Raw genomic sequence first — 21,867 nt, 5'->3', positions numbered from 1 at the left:
AGCAGTTCTCAGTCTTAGAGCCAGCGGAGGACCAATGCTGTATCCACCTAGGTAAGTATAATTTCTAAAAAAACAAAACATACTTCTCTTTTAAAGCATTCTGTGCATTAAAGTGGTTGTAAACCCAGTAAAGTGAACAACCTCAGACAATAGAGATGAAACAAATCCTCCTACAGTGTTTACTTATCGCTCTCCAAAGCTCTAATGCCCCGTACACACGGTCGGATTTTCCGATGGAAAATGTCCGATCGGAGCGTGTTGTCGGAAATTCCGACCGTGTGTGGGCTCCATCGGACATTTTCCATCGGATTTTCCGACACACAAAGTTGGAGAGCAGGAGATAAAATTTTCCGACAACAAAATCCGTTGTCGGAAATTCCGATCGTGTGTACACAAATCCGACGGAGAAAGTGCCACGCATGCTCAGAATAAATAAAGAGATGAAAGCTATTGGCCACTGCCCCGTTTATAGTCCCGACGTACGTGTTTTACGTCACCGCGTTTAGAACGATCGGATTTTCCGACAACTTTGTGTGACCGTGTGTATGCAAGACAAGTTTGAGCCAACATCCGTCGGAAAAAATCCTAGGATTTTGTTGTCGGAATGTCCGAACAAAGTCCGACCGTGTGTACGGGACATTAGTGTTGTTTCTCTCTGGTGCTTTGTCCCTCAACATGAGTCACTTCTGAGAAGTTTTCCAGATACAAGATAAATTTGTGTCAGGGAGGGAGCTCAGAACGAAGCTTGTCTATTTTCAACACTGTTCTTCTGTGTGAAAGGGGGGGGGGGGTATGTGTTCTATTCCTCCAATCAGCTCTCACACTGTAATTGCAGCCTCGCCACCCCCTCCTCTGTGATACTAACTGGTGAAGGATTTTAACATAGGCTGGTTTCACACTGAAGTTTTTTTTGTTCAGTTCAGTCACTTTTTTTGTAAAAAAACTGATCAAAAACGGATAAGGATGTCAATTTTTACATCCGTTTTCATATCCGTTGAGATCTGTTTTTTACAAAAAAAAGTGAGTGAGCTGAACTTCAAACACTATATATAGCTGGTTGCTAAGGAGGGGCCGGGAAGCCGCCGCCCCGCGTCCTTAACAACCGATGAGTCATCAGCTGTCAGTGGGATTCACCGCTGATAGCTGAATATAAAAAAAATGGCAGAAAAAAAAGCAAAAAAAACGGCATGGGGTCCCCCCCAGGCCCTTCGGGTCTAGTATGGATATGGAAGGGACACACCCACGCCAAAGTTTAAATGGCGTGGGGTCCCCCCCAAAATCCATATCAAACCCTTAGTCGAGCATGCAGCATGACAGGTCAGGAAAGGGAGGGGATGAGCAAGTGCCCCCGCCCTCCTGAATCATACTAGAACCTGAACCGCCCCCCACCCCAATGCACCTTGCCCCCATGTTGATAGGGACAAGGTCCTCTTCCCGACAACCCTAGCCTGTGGTTGTCGGGGTCTGCAGGCGGGGGACTTAACAAGGAGGCCCCCGAGAGCCCAGGCCCCCCTATGTGAATGGGTATCGGGTACATACTACCCATTCACCAAAAAGGTAGTGAAATGTAAAAAAAAAAACCAAGAGCTGTTTTTTTGTTTTTTGACAATTCCTTTATTAATAGCTGTCTTCTCCTGGTGCCGTCCTCTCTTCCCCTGCCATTTCTCCCACTGTAGTCTTCGCCTCCTGCTGCCGTCTTCCCCGATGCCTTCTCTCCGCCGCCGTCTTCTTCCTCGTCACCGATTACCCGTTAAAAATATTAAAAAGCGGCTGTTCTTCTGTTGCAGTCTTCCTCCGTTGTGTTGTTGTCTGGCATCTGTTTTATAGCCATGGGGCGTGGCCATCAGATGACGTCATCAGATAGCAACGCCCCATGGCTATATAACAGATGCCAAACAACGGATGACAACACAACAGAGGAAGACGGCAACAGCTATTTTTTAGCGCATAACCGACAGAGAGGAAGAAGACGGCTGTGGGAGAGAAGGCATCAGGGAAGACGGCGACAGGAGAAGACAGCACCGAGAGAAGACAGAGTTATTAACCACTTTAGCCCCGGACCATTTGGCTGGCCAAAGACCAGAGCACTTTTTGCGATTTGGCACTGCGTCGCTTTAACTGACAATTGTGCGGTCATGCGATGTGGCTTCCAAACAAAATTGACGTCCTTTTTCCCACAAATAGAGCTTTCTTTTGGTGGTATTTGACCACCAATAAGTGTTCATTGATTGGTTTGCGCAAAAGTTATAGCGTCTACAAAATGGGGGATAGTTTTATGGCATTTTAAATAATAATTTTTTTTTTTTTACTAGTAATGGTGGTGATCAGCGATTTTTACGTGACTGCGACATTATGGCAGACAGATTGGACACTTTTGGCGCTATTCTGGGACCATTCACATTTATACAGCGATCAGTGCAATTAAAAATGCATTGATTACTGTGTAAATGTGACTGGCAGTGAAGGGGTTAACCACTAGGTGGCGCTATAGGGGTTAAGTGTGTCCTAGGGAGTGATTCTAAGTGTGGGGGGGAGGGGCTGTGTGTGACACGACACATCACCGCTCCCAATTACAGGGAGCTGTGATCAGTGTCAGTGTCATTAGGCAGAACGGGGAAATGCTTGTTTACATTAGCATTTCCCCGTACTTCCTCACTGTGAGACGATCGCGGGTATCCCCGCGGATATCGAGTCCGCGGGACCCGCGATCACGCGCATGGAGCTCCCGGCGGGCATGCACCTGCAAGCCGCCTCTCAAAGGGCAACGTGCAGGTATGTTAATCTGCCTGTACGTGCCCTTCTGCAGCAGTATATCTGTGTGAGGCGGTCCGGAAGCGGTTAAAAAGGGACTTGTCAAATACCAGCTCTTGTTTGTTTTTTTTTTGCACTGCCTTTTTGGTGAATGGGTAGGGGTAGTATGTACCTGATACCCATTCACATAGGGGGGGCCGGGATCTTGCAGATCTCCCAGATTCTGATAAGCCCCCGGCCCCCGACAACCACCGGCCAGGGTTGTCGGGAAAAGGCCCTTGTCCCCATCAATATGGGGGCAAGGTGCTTTAGGGTGAGGGGCGCAGAGCCCCCCCTGCCCCAAAGCACCCACCCCCATGTTGAAGGTATGCGGCCTGGTATGGTTCGGGGGGGGGGGGGCGCTCGCTCGTCCCTTCCCTTTGCTGACCTGCTGGGCTGCATGCTCGGATAAGGGTCTGGTATGGATTTTGAAGGGACCCACACCATTTAAAAAAAAAAATTGGCGTGGGGGGGTCCGCTCCAAATCTATACTAGACCCGAAGTGCCTGGCATGGACCTGGGGGGACCCTAAGCTTTTTTTTTGCCAGCAGCTGACAGCTGACACACTGGCTTCACGGCCCCCTCCTTAGCAACCAGCTATGTATAGTGTGTTTAATGAGGAAAAAAAAGAAAGGGTTTAAAAACAGATGTCAGCAGATTGGATGTAAGCGTATCGTTCGCTAACATGCATTTTTCGTTCGTTACGTTTTCTTTTACACAAAAAAATTTTGCAAATTAGTAATTTTTTCTTCATATATATACAGTGATACCACATGTGAGTCTTTTACACAGCGTGGCCACATACAGAGGCCCAACATGCAGGGAGCACCATCAGGCATTCTAGGAGCACCCAGGCCAATTCTGACATTTCTCTCCTACATGTAAAAATCATAATTTATTTGCTAAAAAATTACATAGAACACCAAAACATTATATATATTTTTTTAGCAAAGACCCTAGAGAATACAATGGCGGTTGTTGCAACTTTTTATCTTGCACGGTATTTGCGTAGCAATTTTTCGAACGCGTTTTTAAAAAAAAAAAAAGTTTTGTGCTTTAAAAAAAACAAAACAGTAAAGTTAGCCCAATGTTTTTGCATAATGTGAAAGATGATGCCGAGTAAATAGATACCTAACATGTCACCCTTCAAAATTGCACACGCTCGTGGAATGGCGCCAAACTTCGCTACTTACAAAATCCCCATAGGAGACGCTTTAAAATTTTTTACTGGTTACATGTTGTGAGTTACAGAGGAGGTCTAGGGCCAAAATGATTGCTGTTGCTCTACCGATCGCAGCGATACACACATGTGTGGTTTGAACACCATTTTCATATGTGGGCGCAACTTACGTATGCATTCGCTTCTGCATGCGAGCACACGGGGAAACTTTTTTTTTTTTTTTTTTATTGTTCATGTTACTTTATTTATTTTAGTTTGAGGCTTTTTTCCAAAAAATAAATTTTTTGATCACTTCTTTTTCTATTACAAGGAATGTAAACCTCCCCTGTAATAGGAATATGGCATGACATGTCCTCTTTACAGTGAGATATGGGGTCAATAAGACCCCACATCTCACCTCTAGGTTGGGAAGCCTGAAATAATAAAAAAAAAATGATCCTGGCTTCGATCGTAGCGGTGAGTCGGTAGAAGCACCCGAGGGCGGCGAGGGGGGGGGCTGTCCCCTCTCGCCTCCCGTAAGAATGATCAAGCAGCGGAACAGCCGCTATGATCATTCTCATGGTGTAGGGATTCGCCGGCTGAAAAAGCTGATATCTGAATGATGCCTGTAGCTGCACCCATCATTCAGATATCCCTGCACAAAGTCAAGGATGTCATATGACGGCCGGTGGGCGGGAAGTGGTTAAAACGCATTTTTTGTAACACAAAGTTATCCATTTATACAATGTTTCTAACACATAGCATGTACATACCAAAAATGACACCCTGGAGTACGGCGATGCCACATGTGTGAGACTTCCACAGCCTGACCACATACAGAGGCCAAGTACAGCCGAGTATGGCAGAGTATGGCTAAGTATAGCCGAGCATGGCTGGGTATCACCGAGTATTGCAGAGTATTGCAGGGTATTGCAGAGTATTGAGGGGTATTGCAGAGTATTGCGGGGTATTGCAGGGCATTGCAGAGTATTGCGGGGAATTGCAGAGTATTGCGGGGCATTGCAGTGTATTGCAGACTATTGCGGGGCATTGCAGTGTATTGCAGACTATTGCGGAGCATTGCAGAGTATTGCGGGGCATTGCTGAGTATTGCGGGGCATTGCAGAGTATTGGGGGGCATTGCAGAGTATTGCGGGTCATTGTAGAGTATTGCGGGGTATTGCAGAGTATTGCACAGGGAATTGCAGAGTATTGCACAGGGAATTGCAGAGCATGGGGGGGATGGCTGAGCATGGAGGGTTGGTTGGATGGATGGATGTGACTGCACATGTCACTGAGCAGCGCTGTGGGCACTACACATCCAGCCCACAGTGCAGCTCCCATCCGATCTCTCCCCCTCTGTAACGATCGGTACAGAGAGGGGAGGGAGGAACCGGCGTCATGACATTTGTTTACAAGTGATCGCTCCATCATTTGACGGAGCAATTACATGGTAAACGGCCGCGATGTTACTGTGTGCGCGCCCGGGAGCAGTTTTCTGGAATCACGTCATATGACGTGATCCCAGAGTTATCCAACCGCCCTGCAGCCATCATTTGGCTATGGGCCGGTTGGCAACTGGTTAAGCCATGAGGCGGCTATACCAGGGTTTAGAACGGGCGATCGCCGCCATTCAGGTCAGCGGGACTGGGGGGGGGGGGGCGTCGGGTGGGGATCCTGTGTAAGTTCACCTTACAGATTTTTCTGTAAAGGTGAACTTACCCTTTAAGGTTAAACCGCTTCTCCTCCAATTTCATTGTGTGGCCCCATGTCTTCTTACACTCCCTGAGACTGAAAAGTTTCCTTCATATGCTGGGATGACCATTGAGGCATTTGTATACTGCTATCATATCTCCCCTCAATCAGGTAATTATAACTTGTTTTTTCTATTGTAAAGCAAAAACGTTACCTTTACTATAACTTTAATACATTAAATGCATTGATTTAAAAAAATGTAAATTAAAGGGGTTGTAAAGGTATTTTTTTTTTTTTTTAAAAATAACAAACATGTTATACTTACCTTCACTGTGCAGCTCATCCTGCACAGAGTGGCCCTGAACCTGGTCTTCTGGGGTCCCTCGGCGGCTGTTTCAGCTCCTCCCCGCAAGCATTTACCACCTTAATGCGAGCTCCCTCGCATGGTGGTGAGTGCTTGCGGGCGCGCTCCCGTGATACAGCCGGCGGCTATAGCCGCTCGCTGTATCACTCGGCCCTGCCCCCCGGCGCGCTGCGTCATCGGATGTGATTGACAGCAGCGCGAGCCAATGGCTGCGCTGCTTTCAATCCATCCACTGCAGCCAATCAGCGACCAGGCTGTGCTGCAATGAAGATGACGAGGACGAGCAGCGAAGATTCGAGGCGTCAGGTAAGTAAAACGGGGGGGCTGGGGGCGGCGGTACTGTCAAAAGTTTTTTCACCTTAATGCATAGAATGCATTAAGGTGAAAAAATTTTTACCTTTACAACCCCTTTAATAAATCCTCAGGCCTAAAATATGCATTTTAACCCTTTCTCTGCCAGGTCAATACGTCATACGGTTTCATACACAATCTGGTGGCTGCAGCCTCCAGGATTATGTGTAAAACTTACAGTCAGGTGGATGCATTTGGTGGCCGTGCCACTGCCCGATTACCGCCACACACCCCTGGTACCAGTGCCCTCCCCCAGATGCATGCCATGTATACTGGGCTCCGCTTGCCTGTCTGCGGGCCGGGTCTGACGTGGTGGGTGGAGGGGAAGCGAGCGGACACACATCTCTCTCTTCCCCTTCTTGCTGTGACCAAGAAAGTGTTGTGTATGACATCATTTCCAGGTCAGGCTCTGTGTCCCCGGCTAGCATAGCCGGCAGGGACCGATTGCAATGCAATACATTTAGTGAAGCCCAGAGGAAACATGCAGAGTCTTTTGGACCCTGCATGTCTCATTAACCACTTCAATACCAGGCACTTTCGCCCCTTCCTACCCAGGACAATTTTTAGCTTTCAGTGCTGTCACACTTTGAATGACAATTGCGCAGACATACAACACTGTACCCAAACAAAATTTTTATCATTTTCTTCCCACAAATATAGCTTTCTTTTGGTGGTATTTGATCACCTCTGCGGTTTTTATTTTTTGCTAAACAAACTAAAAAATACCGACTTTTTTGAAAAAAAAAAAGTTTTTCTTTGTTTCTGTTATAAAATTTTGTTTTCTCCTTCACTGACAGGCTATGATGAGTTGGCACTGATGAGGCAGCACCGATTGGCACTGATAAGGTGGCACGGATATGTAGAATTGATAGGTGGCACTGATGTGCAGCACTGATGGGCACTGACAGGCGGCACTGGTGAACACTAATAGATGGCACTGATGGGCAGCACTGAATGGGTAGGTACTGACAGGTGTTAATGCTGGGCACTGAGATGAACACTGATTGGCACTATGGTGGGCACTGATTGGCACTTTATTGGGCACTGGCAGGGGGTTATGATGGGGCACTGATTGGCAGCTTGGGGGTACATTTGATGGGGGCTGTGCTGATAATCAATGTGCTGATTATCAGCACAGACCCCCCCCCCCCCCCTCTGACAGGGAGAGCAACCGATCGGCTCTCCCTGTCAGTGCAAACTGAGGAATGCCGTTTACTGGCACTTCCTGGTTCACGTGATGATCAGCTGTGATTGGCCACAGCTGATCACGTGGTAAGAAGCCTCTGTCAGAAGCTTATCACGATCGGAGATGCTGCGTGTCAGACTGACACGCTGCCCTCGTGATCGCCGCGTGCCGGCATGTTATCCTGCTGGACATCATATGATGCCCAGTCAGGAAAACAGAACCACTTCCCGGCCGTCATTCTGTTATAGGCCGGGCAGGAAGTGCTTAAAGAGAATATCACATGATGACATTTTTTTTTTTAAAGTTACACCCAAGCACTTAAAATCCCCCCCAAAAAAAGGTTGAGGCCCCCCCCCCACCCCACATATATGCATGTACGAATGTAAATGCATGCGTTGGGGATGCCTACATGTGAAAACGATTGCGATACACATCGCTGTGCACGTCGGAGTGAGAGTAAAGCTTCATGCACACTGGACGTTATAAAAAAAGCCAGTAACGTTAGCTGTAGAATGAGTCTTTCAGTGTTTTTGCAGTAGTGTTTTTTAGCAAAACTATAATCCCATAAAAGCTTATGGCACAGAGTTAGAGTGTTTTTCCAGCTGAAAAACTCCTCTCAAAACCCACTAGTTCTGGCGGTTTTTTCCAACTGGAAAACGCCCCTGCCAAAAACTGCTGATAACAGCCTATGTGTGCATGGATACATAGGATAACACACTGGAGAATTTATTGACTGTAGAAAAAAAACGTCTGAAGCCAAAAACAGCAGCTGTTAAAACGTCCAGTGTGCATGAGGCCTAATAATTCTAAAACAAGACTTCCTTCGTAACACTGAACTGATGAATAGTTATGGGCTCAGGCGTGTTCAGACTGAATGCGCTAGGAAGCTGTCACTGCACACCGCCAATCATATGCAGTGAGGCATTTCCTGACAGGCAGCTGCACATACACAGGCTGCCTATGATTGGCGGTGTGCACTGCCAGCTTCCTGGCGGGTTCGATCTGAACATGCCCGAGCCTATTCCTACTGATGAACTAGAAGGGGCTTTAGAAAACATAGGGTATTGAAGTATGTCGCCATTTCACAGGCGCACACAAATTTAAGGTTTGACATATTGGGTATCTATTTACTTGATGCAACCTTGTCTTTTATATGTTATTAAAAATGTGGGTAGTTTATTGTGTTTGTTTGCCCTAAAATGTGCTTTTAGTGTGTATTTTACTGAAATGTTTGTGTTTCCTAGCCCTTTGCAGTAATATCAAGGAACAAAAATGGGAACTACTACTATTTCATTCTCTAGGGTGTCTGCTTTCATAAAATGTATAATGTTTGGGGGGTTTATGTAGTCTTCAGGCCTAATTTGTTTTTAAACCTGTGGAAAAATGGCTCCGGCAGCAAAAATTGTAATTTGTGTGCAAAGAATGGAAAAATCCAGCTGTCAGAGAAAATGTTAGGACCTGGCCCAGATACATGAGAGAGAAGTCCATTATTTCCAGGAGGGGCTCCCATATCTGCTCCCAGTCACACACACAGCCGGGACAAGGCGACCCCTCAGACACACAGGAGCTCTCCCGCTGCCCGACGTCACGTGACCCCGATATGTGGCCGCAGTCTGTGCTCAGCGCTCTACGGGACACGAGCGGCACCTATGAAACCATGGTTTCGAAGACCAAAAAAAACTATCCAATACACAGAACGGCGGCGAGCTGTTCCTCTGTACTGTAGTGCTATCGTTGTAGGGAAGCGCAGGTGTGCGCAGTGTAAAAGTTGCCCTCACTCTCCTCTCACATCGTGCGCGACTTCACATTCCAGCAGAGTCACCGCTCGCTTCCCCCTAAGCCCCGCCCCCTTCGGACGCTGCGCATGCTGGGATGCCGTGGCCGTCAGTTGGAGGCCGCGCTCCGCTGTGAGGAGTTGTGCGGCCCGCGGTACAGGTGGCCGGTCGGTGTGTACGTGCGGTGACTGGACAGCCCGGAACGGCGGCGGTCTGTACAGGTGAGAGCCGGCCATGCCTCATACTTGTTCTGGAGTTGTGAGCCGTGTAGTAGTGGAGGAGGAAGAAAGCTTCCTGGAAGTTTGTGCGGAGACTCTGTCATCATTACGCATGTTGTGTGTGCGGTCTCCCAGGAGAATGAGAGAACTCCCTGACCACACACCGGGGGAGGGGGAGAGCCCTGTGTGTACCTGGCCTTGTCCTGTCACCCTGACCACCCGGAGTGTCCTCTGTGACGATGTGGCCCCTGTCAGCCGTGCTCTGATACTGACCTGATGGGGCCCCTGTCAGCCGTGCTCTGATAATGACCTGATGGGGCCCCTGTCAGCCGTGCTCTGATACTGACCTGATGGGGCCCCTGTCAGCCGTGCTCTGATAATGACCTGATGGGGCCCCTGTCAGCCGTGCTCTGATACTGACCTGATGGGGCCCCTGTCAGCCGTGCTCTGATACTGACCTGATGGGGCCCCTGTCAGCCGTGCTCTGATACTGACCTGATGGGGCCCCTGTCAGCCGTGCTCTGATACTGACCTGATGGGGCCCCTGTCAGCCGTGCTCTGATACTGACCTGATGGGGCCCCTGTCAGCCGTGCTCTGATACTGACCTGATGGGGCCCCTGTCAGCCGTGCTCTGATACTGACCTGATGGGGCCCCTGTCAGCCGTGCTCTGATACTGACCTGATGGGGCCCCTGTCAGCCGTGCTCTGATAATGACCTGATGGGGCCCCTGTCAGCCGTGCTCTGATAATGACCTGATGGGGCCCCTGTCAGCCGTGCTCTGATACTGACCTGATGGGGCCCCTGTCAGCCGTGCTCTGATACTGACCTGATGGGGCCCCTGTCAGCCGTGCTCTGATGCGGACGCGTTGGGGCCCCAGTCAGCCGTGCTCTGATGCGGACGCGTTGGGGCCCCTGTCAGCCGTGCTCTGATGCGGACGCGTTGGGGCCCCTGTCAGCCGTGCTCTGATGCGGACGCGTTGGGGCCCCTGTCAGCCGTGCTCTGATGCGGACGCGTTGGGGCCCCTGTCTGCCGTGCTCTGATGCGGACGCGTTGGGGCCCCTGTCTGCCGTGCTCTGATGCGGACGCGTTGGGGCCCCTGTCTGCTCTGATGCGGACGCGTTGGGGCCCCTGTCTGCTCTGATGCGGACGCGCTGGGGCCCCTGTGGGCTGTGCCCTGATACTGACATGTTGGTGAGAGGAGACCTATGAACACACCTCCCCGTTGGGGGACCTTGGAGGTTATTTCCAGCTGTCAGGGACCCTGGTACTGGAATGAAGAATGTGCCTTTCCCCCAGTATGCTCACTTTACCATGCCTTATATACCTATATTTTATCACGCTTATGTGATACTTGTTCTATTGTTGTTATTGTGATATCACTGTATACTTGTATATCCGTTGAATAAGTGAATGGTATGGGAATAAAGACGGCGCTGCCCTCTAATTGATTGGGTGCTATAAACTAGTGTGGTGAGTGAACCCTGATAATAAAATTATGTGTCCATAGTGCAATCTCACAGAATTTTCAGAAATAACCAAAGAGCAAAAAAACGAAAAATCAAAAAACCAAAAAAAACAAAAAACCGTAACCTCAGTACATGAGACACTAATAAATAAATAAAATCCCCCCCGGTGGGGTAGATACGTATGTCAAAATAGAGAGTGTAAAGATAAAAGTGAACTCTGTGATAAAATAGAAAAAATACAAAATATTATATTTCCTCAAAAGTTTTGGGACAAGATGGCGCCAAGAGTGATGTGAATTATGTGATAGAAAATAATTATTTATATGTGTATGTAGTGCTACTGTGGTATCCGTGTTGCCGTTACCATGTGTATATACAAATTAATAACTAGGGTCATGGATTACTCCAATATTCAAAAGTATTTGGACACCATGGCATTTGTGAACCAAGAAAAAAAAAAAACTTAATTATGAACCATGAAAAAAAAAACTTAATTATGACACCCTATTAGTAAACTCCCTATGAGTTAGATGCGAATATATAAAAGCATACAGCAGCCATAAAATCCAGTTCTATAAGTGCATGATAAGCAATCATTAGCTTCTAAAAAGTCCATGCAAGGGGTCATATATTAATGACCAGGTGGAGAAGACAAAGTTCAAGTATAAATGCTGTTTATTTCATCCTTGGGGACACACTACAGTGACTTCTGTGCCTTTCAATCAAGATGGTGACTTTGAGGTGCTCACCCCCCAATAATACCCCACTCACCAGAGATGATCACCCCTGCAGGGGTACCGAGCGACAGAGTGGGTGTCCCAGGGCAGGTGATGTTCAACCTAGTGTAATGCTTTGGAGATGAACACATGGAAACAGGAGTCCCCCTTGTGTTTCTTTTTCTCCGGTATACTGGAGAGTTGAAGGTGGCAAATCGTTGGAATAGCCTGATCATATTAGAGCACATCTTTTCCCTGGAGTAGCTGTGAGGACCGCACACAGTAGAGGAATGGAAGCACACTAGGTTGAACATCACCTGCCCTGGGACACCCACTCTGTCGCTCGGTACCCCTGCAGGGGTGATCATCTCTGGTGAGTGGGGTATTATTGGGGGGTGAGCACCTCAAAGTCACCATCTTGATTGAAAGGCACAGAAGTCACTGTAGTGTGTCCCCAAGGATGAAATAAACAGCATTTATACTTGAACTTTGTCTTCTCCACCTGGTCATTAATATATGACCCCTTGCATGGACTTTTTAGAAGCTAATGATTGCTTATCATGCACTTATAGAACTGGATTTTATGGCTGCTGTATGCTTTTATATATTCGCATCTAACTCATAGGGAGTTTACTAATAGGGTGTCATAATTAAGTTTTTTTTTTTCATGGTTCATAATTAAGTTTTTTTTTTTTTCTTGGTTCACAAATGCCATGGTGTCCCAATACTTTTGAATATTGGAGTAATCCATGACCCTAGTTATTAATTTGTATATACACATGGTAACGGCAACACGGATACCACAGTAGCACTACATACACATATAAATAATTATTTTCTATCACATAATTCACATCACTCTTGGCGCCATCTTGTCCCAAAACTTTTGAGGAAATAAAATAGAAAAAATACAAAATATTATATCACAGAGTTCACTTTTATCTTTACACTCTCTATTTTGACATACGTATCTACCCCACCGGGGGGATTTTATTTATTTATTAGTGTCTCATGTACTGAGGTTACGGTTTTTTGTTTTTTTGGTTTTTTTTGGTTTTTTGATTTTTCGTTTTTTTGCTCTTTGGTTATTTCTGAAAATTCTGTGAGATTGCACTATGGACACATAATTTTATTATCAGGGTTCACTTACCACACTAGTTTATAGCACCCAATCAATTAGAGGGCAGCGCCGTCTTTATTCCCATACCATTCACTTATTCAATAATTGGACCCTTTGGGGTACCAATCAGGAATAGGCAGCAGCTCTCACACTGTCCTAAGCGCGGACCTATCTACCTATATTGTATATCCGTTGGATTCGGATGATTCTCCCATGTTTCATTTTGTATTGTTTCATCTCATACTTAATAAAACTGATTCAACATAAAAAGTGAGGGCGAATGATAATGCTCTGTTTTCCCATTTAGTCCAGCCAAGACGCACAGAATCTTGGGGATGACCATACGTAAAGTGTCATCTATGTTTTATATGCTCTGTAGTAGTATTTTTAGACCCCCTTTACCACTGGGCCCTTTTGGGCTAAAAATAGAACTAGAAAAACCCCTCCCCTGCAGTTCCAGTGTGAAAGCCTAAATGCTTTCACACTGGGACGATGCGCTGTCAGAACGTTAAAAAATAACCTGCAAGCAGCATCTTTGGGGCGGCGAAGGAGCAGTGTATACACTGCTCCTGCCCATTGAAATTAATGGGCACCACTGCCAAAGCACTGCGGCAACGGTGCTACATGGGCGCATTTAACCCTTCGTCTGCTAGCAGGAGTTAAAAGCGCCCCGCTAGCAGCCGAATAGCACCGCTAAAAAGACGGTAAAACACAGCTAAAACTAGCGGCATTTTACCGTCGACACCTGCCCCTGTGTGAAAGCAGCCTTAGTGTTTTTATGTTAGCATTCCTACTTTCCTTGTAAATAAATGAGATCTTTGCTTATTTAAAGTGTTACTAAACCCATAACAGTAAAAATCTGTCTGTATATGCAGAAAAGCATGCTTGTTATACTCACTGTGGAACTTAAAGCACTAATCCTCTGCATTGTGTAAAAAGCCCGTTTTTATCCCGTATGCACAGATCCTTCCCTCCTGTACTGTCTATCTGGGGAAAGATGGCTAATGCCGCGTACACACGAGCGGACTTTACGGCAGACTTGGTCTGGCGTACTGGATTTCGTTGGACAATTCGATCGTGTGTGGGCTTTGTTTGCTCAAAAGTTGGACGGACTTAGATTTGAAACATGTTTTAAATCAATCCGTTGAAATCGAGCCCGGTCGAAAAGTCCGCTCGTCTGTATGCTAGTTTGACGGACAAAAGCCACGCTAGGGCAGCTATTGGCTACTGGCTATGAACTTCCTTGTTTTAGTCCGGTCGTACGTCATCACATATGAATTCGACGGACTTTGGTGGATTGTGTGTAGGCAAGTCCGTTCATTCAGAAAGTCCGTCGTAAAGGGTGTCACAAAAAGTCCTGCCAGCAGCTTCTTTGCAGCGGTGTAGGAGCGGTGAATACACCGCTCCTCCACCACTCCGGCCCATTAAAAACAATGGGGCAGCGCCATGATGCCTCCGGCAAAGCGCCGCTGCAGCGACATTTTGCGGCGGATTTAACCCCATTTCGGCCTATAGGTACAAATAAAGAGGAAGACTTTACTTCCTCTTTAACTAGTTACGGAACAGCCGCCGCAGTTGTACTGCGGCAGATTGGCTCCCCTGCGCGAATCTGCATCATTGTACGTTGGGTGTGTACACAGCGATCTGTGAGTGGGTGGGCGCATGCGACCATTTCGCTAGCAGGGGAGCCAACCAGCGGGTCCGGCAGACTCTGTCTGACGGCCACCCGCGATCGCTCCAGAGACAGGCAGAACGGGGATCTGTCAGTGTAAACAAACAGATCCCTTTCTGTCAAGGGAGTAGAGAGAGATCTACTGTTCCTAGTGATTAGGAACAGTGATCTCTCTCCTCCTCCAGTCAGCCCAGCCCCCCATACAGTTTTAAACACATCCCCTAGGGAACGCTTAACCCCTTGATCGCCCTCTAGTGTTAACACCTTCCCTGCCAGTGACATTTATATAGTAATCGGTGGCTATTTTTTAGCTCTGATTGCTGTATAAATGTCAGTGGTCCCAAAAAAGTGTCCGATCTGATCACCGCCATTACCAGTAAAAAAAAAAAAAAAAAAAATGCCATAAATTTTTGCCCTATTTTGTAGATGCTATAACTTTTGCGCAAACCAATCAATATACGCTGCTTGCGGGTTTTTTTGTTTTGTTTTCTTCAAAAAATATGTAGCAGAATACATATTGGCCTAAACCGAGGAAGAAATTTTTATTTTTTTTAGATATTTATTATAGCAAAAAATATATTGTTTTTAGACCTTATAATAATTTTTTTTTTGGTTTATAGCGCAAAAAAATAAACACAGAGGTGACACCAAAAGAAAGCTCTATTTATGGGGAAAAAAAGGACATACATTTTGTTTGGGTACAGCATCGCACGACTGCGCAATTGTCAGTTAAAGTGACACAGTGCCGCATCACAAAAAATGGCCTGGTCGTTAAGGGGGCAAATCCTTCTGGTCTTTAAGTGGTTAATGACCTATCCGCCATGGGGGAGTTATGTTAAGAAAGTAGCAATAAAACCTCTGTTAATAAGAAGTTTGGTACAAGGACTGAAATTTATTTTTATTTTATTTAATTTTTTAAAATCTTTTTGCTAAATTTGTAACATTGCATATTTACTAGTGTTAAAAAAAAAAAAAAGTTTGAGCCATTGGCTCTTTTCTATGCTCTTCATTTACTACTTTTGACATAAAAACTGCTTACATAGCTCAAAGCAGACCTTCAGTAATTTTTTCAACTTTCCATCTATTAAATCTTCTGCACTTGTTGTTTTAACTTTGGATAGTAAAACCATTTTTTTTCTGCCAGAAAATACCTTTTACAGCCCACTTCCGGTTTCTTGTCTGGTAAAAAGCCTAGGCTTATGACATCATCATTGCTGGGGGGGGGGGGGAGCCATAAGAGGGTCAAATAAAAACCGCAAAGATGATCAAATACCACCACAAGAAAGGTCTATTTGTGGGAAAAAAATGGACCTCAATTTTGTTTGGGTGCAACGTTGCACGACCGCGCAATTGTCAGTTAAAGTGACGCAGTGCCGAATCGCACTGGTCAGGAAGTGGGTAAAATCTTACCGGGCTGAAGCGGTTAATAAAAGAATAGTAACCACTTGCCTACTGGGCACTTATACCCCCTTCCCAACCAGGCCAAATTTCAGCTTTTCCGTGCTCTTAACACTTTGATAATTATTTAGTCATGCAACACTGTACCCATATGAAGAAATGGGATAATCCCTCGCGCTACCAAGTGAACTTAATCAAATATAAGTGAAAACCTAACTAAATGAAAACAGCTGGTGGACCTTTAGTGTACACAGTGCACAAAAATGGGTATATATAAATGGGTAATCAGCGCAACTTCCTATAACTAAATAGACAGTCACTGTGACAAATATATACACAATACCAAAATAACGGACTAATGCTGTGCTAAGTGAAAAATGGCCTTTCAAACAATGTGCCAGAAATCATGTGACAAACAAATCTGTATTTGTGCTTGCTTCAGGGCTGAGAGGTTTGGTGTGAGATCTTATTGCTGGAATTCTCAGTAGATACTCAAGTCAGTAGCTGAGTTTGTTTGGTGTTTGTCTGGAAAGTCGGTGACACTGCTGGAAACCGGTAACCGTGTCCAGGATCACCAGGAACCGTAGTGATCGTGCGGGATCTAAAGGTGGAGATTCTTTTTTCAGGAGATCCATAAGGCAGTTTATATTCCTCATTGAGGTAAGAGCTCTGGAAGCACTAAGTTCACAAGAACCACGAAGATAATACACAGAAGAATTGTATATCACAAGAATAATTTACCAGTTATTTGTCACACGATTTCTGGCACATTGTTTGAAAGGACATTTTTCACTTAGCACAGCATTAGTCCATTATTTTGTTATTGTGTATATATTTGTCAGTTATTGTCTATTTAGTTATAGAAAGTTGCGCTGATCACTATTTAACTGTACCCATGTGAATTTTTTGTCCTTATTTTCACACAAGTAAACTTTTATTTTGGTGATATTTGAAGCGGAGCTCCAGGCTCCTTCAGAAAAAATAAAAAGCCAGTAGCTACAAATACTATAGCTGCTGACTTTGATATTAGGACACTTACATGTCCTGGAATCCAGTGGTGTCTTCACCCCAGCCAATTTTTTTCAATCAACTCTCGGGAGCTGCCGCTGCCATTTATTGTAAAGCCCCTTTCACACTGGGGCGGTAGGGAGCGTCGGCGGTAAAACAGCGCTATATTTAGCGCTGTTTTACTGCGGTATTCGGTCGCTAGCGGTGCGGTTTTAACCCCCCCGCTGGCGGCCGAAAAAGGGTTAAATCCCCTCGTATAGCGCAGCTATAGCCGCGGTATAGCCGCGCTGTCCCATTGAAATATATTCCCATGTGAATACACCGCTCCTTCACCGCTCCAAAGAAGCGGCTGACAGGAGATTTTTTTTTCTCCTGCCAGCGCACCGCTTCAGTGTGAAAGCCCTCGGGCTTTCACACTGAACAAACAGCGGAGGCTGTTTAGGGGCGGTTTGCAGGCGCTATTTTTAGCGCAATAACGCCTGCAAACCGCCCCAGTGTGAAAGGGGTCTAAGGGAAACTGGTAAAGAAGCCTTGCGGCTTCACAGCCGGCTCCCTACTGCACATGGACGAAGCGCGCTGCGCTTTGTGAACGGCCCAGCAGCGGGGGGACTTTACTGCAGCAAAGTCACCCGGAAGTGGGAGCAGGTACCTATCAAAAACGGGTACCTACTCCCCCTTCTCCCTCCAAAATGTACCAAACATGGAAGGAAGCAAACAAGCGGAGCTTCCCCTTTTGGGTGGCGCTCCGCTTTTAGTTATCACTGGGTTTTGTATTGTTTGCGCTACAAATATAAATAAGACTGAAAGTTTTGTAAAGAAAATGCATTTTTCTTCATTTCTGTTATAAAATTTTGCAAATTTTTTTTCAGAAATGTTTACCAAAAGTTATACTGCTACATATCTTTGGTAAAAAATAAACCCAAATCAGTGTATATTATTTGGTCTTTGTGAAGGTTATAGAGTCCACAAACTATGGTGGCAATCATTGAAAATTGATCACACCTGATGTACTCATGGCCTATCTAATTTCTTGAAACAGTAACAAGCCAGGACAGTACAAATATACCCCCAAATGACCCTTTTTGGAAACTCCAAGGTATTTTGTAAGAGGCTTGGTGAGTTTTTTTTGAAGTTGTAATTTTTTCCCCACATTTCTTTGCAAAATGAAGATTTATTTATTTTTTCACAAAATTGTCATATTAACCACTTCTGTACCGCCCACCTTGGATTTACGTCGCTACTTTGACATTAAATACCTTTTTGTTATGGCAGCAGTTAGCCTCCATAACCCCGGTATTTTCTTCAACGGCGGGCAGTCCACTTTATGATAAAAGTGGTCTCCACCGCGGGTTCACCGCAAGATCACTTTTATCGGCGGCGGGAGAGGTGCCCACCCCCTCCCACCGCGCCTCGGTCGTCTCTGTCGCTTACCGGATCCGTCAGTAGCGGCGGAGACGATCCAATGCTGTTCCATGAGAGGCAGGAAGTCAAGTGAGAGATTGATGGCCCCCACTTGACTCAATGCCCTTGTATGAAGCGATGTCAATTGTCACTTCTGCCCAACGGCTTTAAAGGGACACTGTTGTGCACTATTGGGCACCGATGAGCACTTTAGTGGCACAGCAGCGCACTCACTGATGTGCACTGTAGGGCACTGATTAGCAATCACTGATGAGCACTGTGGTGGCACTGATATTCACTGTAGGGCACACAAGATCAAGCCAATTCACACTGCTGCAGTGTTTCTCTCTCCTCAAAATGATAGAGCGTGAGGGGAGAGAGAAACGCCACAGCATCATGAGCTGAACCGGGCATGATGCTGGTTTGTTGCCAAAGTGATCGCTCCGTCATTGGATGAAGCGATCACGTGGTAAAGGGCTGCTGTGATTGTCCCTTTATCCCAATCCGTGATGCCAGCGATCACGCACACTTCCAGATGTGCGCCCCAGAGCACGAGAGTCTGTCATATGATGGCCTCCTAGAACTGCCTGGCTGCGCTGTAGCCATCGGCAAGTGGTTAAGAAATGCACTGAAAAGTTGTGTGTTTTCTAATCTTGTGCCATGACAGTCATCTGTGAGAACTGCTTTCTGTTATCGCCTTTTTTCAAGTTCTTAAAAACATTCAGTCCCTTCATGTAAGGTGTTTAAGAACAAACCATTACAAAATCACCTGTTTTAATTTGAGAGCTTATCATATGTTTGCAGATCATTTACTTTCTACTCATTGATTAGTGTTTCATACAGTATGGGATCTATTTATCAATGCTTCACAATGTTTTGTATAATATAGGGTCGTATTTGTTAATGCTTTTACACAAGATTTACATATTAATATATCTGTATCTTAAGCTGCATTCATACTGAAGTAGCATGCACCCAAATTCGACAAGCAAGACAGTCATTTTTTTTTTTCCCATGAAAGCGCTTGTCAAAAGTAATGCAGTAGCCAGGCTCCTACAAGGCCTCCTATGGTCCTGCCTTTTGTCTGCTTTTTATAGGCTTTTTCTTAGTCTTCTGTAGACTTGCCACTAAATCTCTTGTGTAATCAATTTTCTCCCCTCTTAGCAAATGTACTGTAATGGGTTCCCCTTCTCTTCATATGTCCATGTAATTCTTGTTCAATTGTTATTGGTTTTCAGGACAAATATTAAAATGAGGTGAGAAGCCATAGCATAACTCATCCAGAGAAGAGTATACATACTGTAATAAAGCGCATCACAAGCAAATGTTAAACTTGTTGCAGATCTCTTACGTACATTATGAAATTGTAAAGTAATGCATAGGTACATATCTTAGAAACGTATGGTATCAAGAGTGAAAAACTAAGTTAAAGTGGTTGTAAAGCCTATGTATCATAATCATACAATCCCCTCTGATAACATTGGGGGTTATTTACTAAAGGCAAACCACTTTGCACTACAAGTGCAGTCGCTGTAGTTCTGAGGCGGACATGCAAAGACAATAAAAAACAGCATTTTTGCTTGCACATGATTTGGATGATAAAATCAGCAGAGCTTCCCCTCATTTCAGATCTTCCCCTCAGATCTACAGTGACTGCACTTCCAAGTGAACTTGTAGTGCAGAGTGGATTTTCTTTTAGTAAATCATCCCACTGTGTCCTGTGTCTGTGCTTTATAAAATAAATAAGCCAATTTATACTTTATTTCAGAGCGCCTCTCGGTGCTCAAGTTACTGCTTGCCGGTCTCCTATCCTGGGCTGACAACTAAAGTGTGAGGGGCCGAGAACTCCCACTGACGTCAGCCAGGAGTAGAGCAGCGAGCAGTCACGTGAGCGCCGAGAGGCGCTCTGAAATAAAGTAGAAGTCTGCATTTTTATTTATTTATTTATTTTTTAAGCACAGACACTGGGACACAGAGGAGATTGTATGATTATGATACTATTATAATACAAGCAGGGAGGAGAGCAGAGCAAAACTCACTAGGTGGCAGGGAGGGAGAGGAGGACAGAGAACCCCTTAAAGTGGAGTTCCACCCATATAAAAGTCAGCAGATACAAAAAGTGTAGCTGCTGACTTTTATTAATTGGACACTAGCCTGTCCCATGGTCCAGCAATGTGAATGATGCCCCGCTCCTCTCCCCCTCCTCTCTGTGGCGCTGGCATTGTCACTGTGGGCGCCCAGCTGTGGCTTCACAGCCGGGCACGCACTGCGCATGCGCAAGCCGGGCTGCGCTCTGTGACTGGCCAGGCAATCATCTTCACATTGTGTGTCTGAAAATACTGTGAGAGAACTCCATATGACTCAAATTTACAAGGAGTTGTTTTTAACCTGATTGATGCAGTGCTTTATACCCTGCATTTGGAGGACTAGCCTACTGTTCTAGGCTTAGGGTCTTTTAGACCCCTTTCACACTGGGGCGTTTTTCTGGCGCTTTTGGGCTAAAATTGCACCTGTAAAGTGCCTTTTCTGCAGCCCCAGTGTGAGAGCCCGAGTGCTTTCACACTAGGGCGGTGCCCTTGCAGGACTTTAGAAAAAGCCCTGCAAGCGATATCTTTCGGGTGGTGCAAAAGTGGTGTATACACCGCTTGTCCACCACCCTTGCCCATTGAAATCAAAGGGCACCGCTGGGGTTAAAAGCACCTGCTAGCAGCTGAAAAGAGCCACTATAACTGCGGTAAAGCGCCGCTAAAATTAGAAGCGTTTTACTGATGACGCCCCGCCCCAGTGTGAAAATAGCCTTAGTGCTTTTCTTTGTATTTTTAAACTTTCTTCACAAGTACTGCTAACCACCTGTATAATCATGGACCACTCCTTACAATGTGAAGAAATTTTCTACTTTGAGGCTGGGTTCACACTGGTCCGACAAACGCTCCGACATTGGGAGCTCATGTCGCATGACGTGTGAAATTCAATGTTTCCCTATGGGAGCCGTCCTAACTGGTCCGACACAAGTTGTTCCGACTTTAGAAATGCTCCCTGTACTACTTTTGGTCCGACTTTGATCCTACTTCAGCCCATTGACTATCATTAAAGTCGGATCGCTGTCTCGCATGATCCGACTTTGGCATGCGACTTCTGCTCATATGATCTTGAGGGGGAACTCCGCGCCAAATTTTAAATAAAAAACCGGCATGGGTTCCCCCTCCAAGAGCATACCAGGCCCTTGGGTCTGGTATGGACCTTAAGGGGAACCCCCTATGCCGAAAAAACGACGTGGAGGTCCCCCCCCCAAATCCATACCAGACCCTTATCCGAGCACGCAGCCCGGCCAGTCAGGAATGGGGGTGGGGATGAGCGAGCACCCCCCCCCCTGAACCGTACCAGGCCGCATGCCCTCAACATGGGGGGTGGGTGCTTTGGGGCAAGGGGGCGCCCTGCGGGCCCCCCCACCCCTAAGCACCTTGTCCCCATGTTGATGAGGACAAGGGCCTCTTCCCGACAGCCCTGGCCGTTGGTTGTCAGGGTCTGCGGGCGGGGGGCTTATC

The 21,867-nt window shown here is 46.1% G+C and overlaps 1 protein-coding gene across 1 annotated transcript in view; it reads left to right on the top strand.

The window, feature by feature from the left end:
* Window positions 1-9,381: 9,381 nt before the first annotated feature.
* Window positions 9,382-21,867, top strand: part of NEK7 (NIMA related kinase 7) — a 242,607-nt gene continuing 230,121 nt past the window's right edge. The window contains exon 1 of the mRNA XM_073592966.1: window positions 9,382-9,541. The gene's annotated coding sequence lies outside the window, so the exon portion shown is untranslated. The remainder of the gene's footprint in view (window positions 9,542-21,867) is intronic.

This window comes from Aquarana catesbeiana, linkage group LG07 (assembly GCF_042186555.1).
Source record: "Aquarana catesbeiana isolate 2022-GZ linkage group LG07, ASM4218655v1, whole genome shotgun sequence".
NCBI lineage: Eukaryota > Metazoa > Chordata > Amphibia > Anura > Ranidae > Aquarana > Aquarana catesbeiana.
The sequence above is the reverse complement of the archived record's forward strand: the minus strand, read 5'-3'. Positions and strand labels throughout refer to the sequence as shown.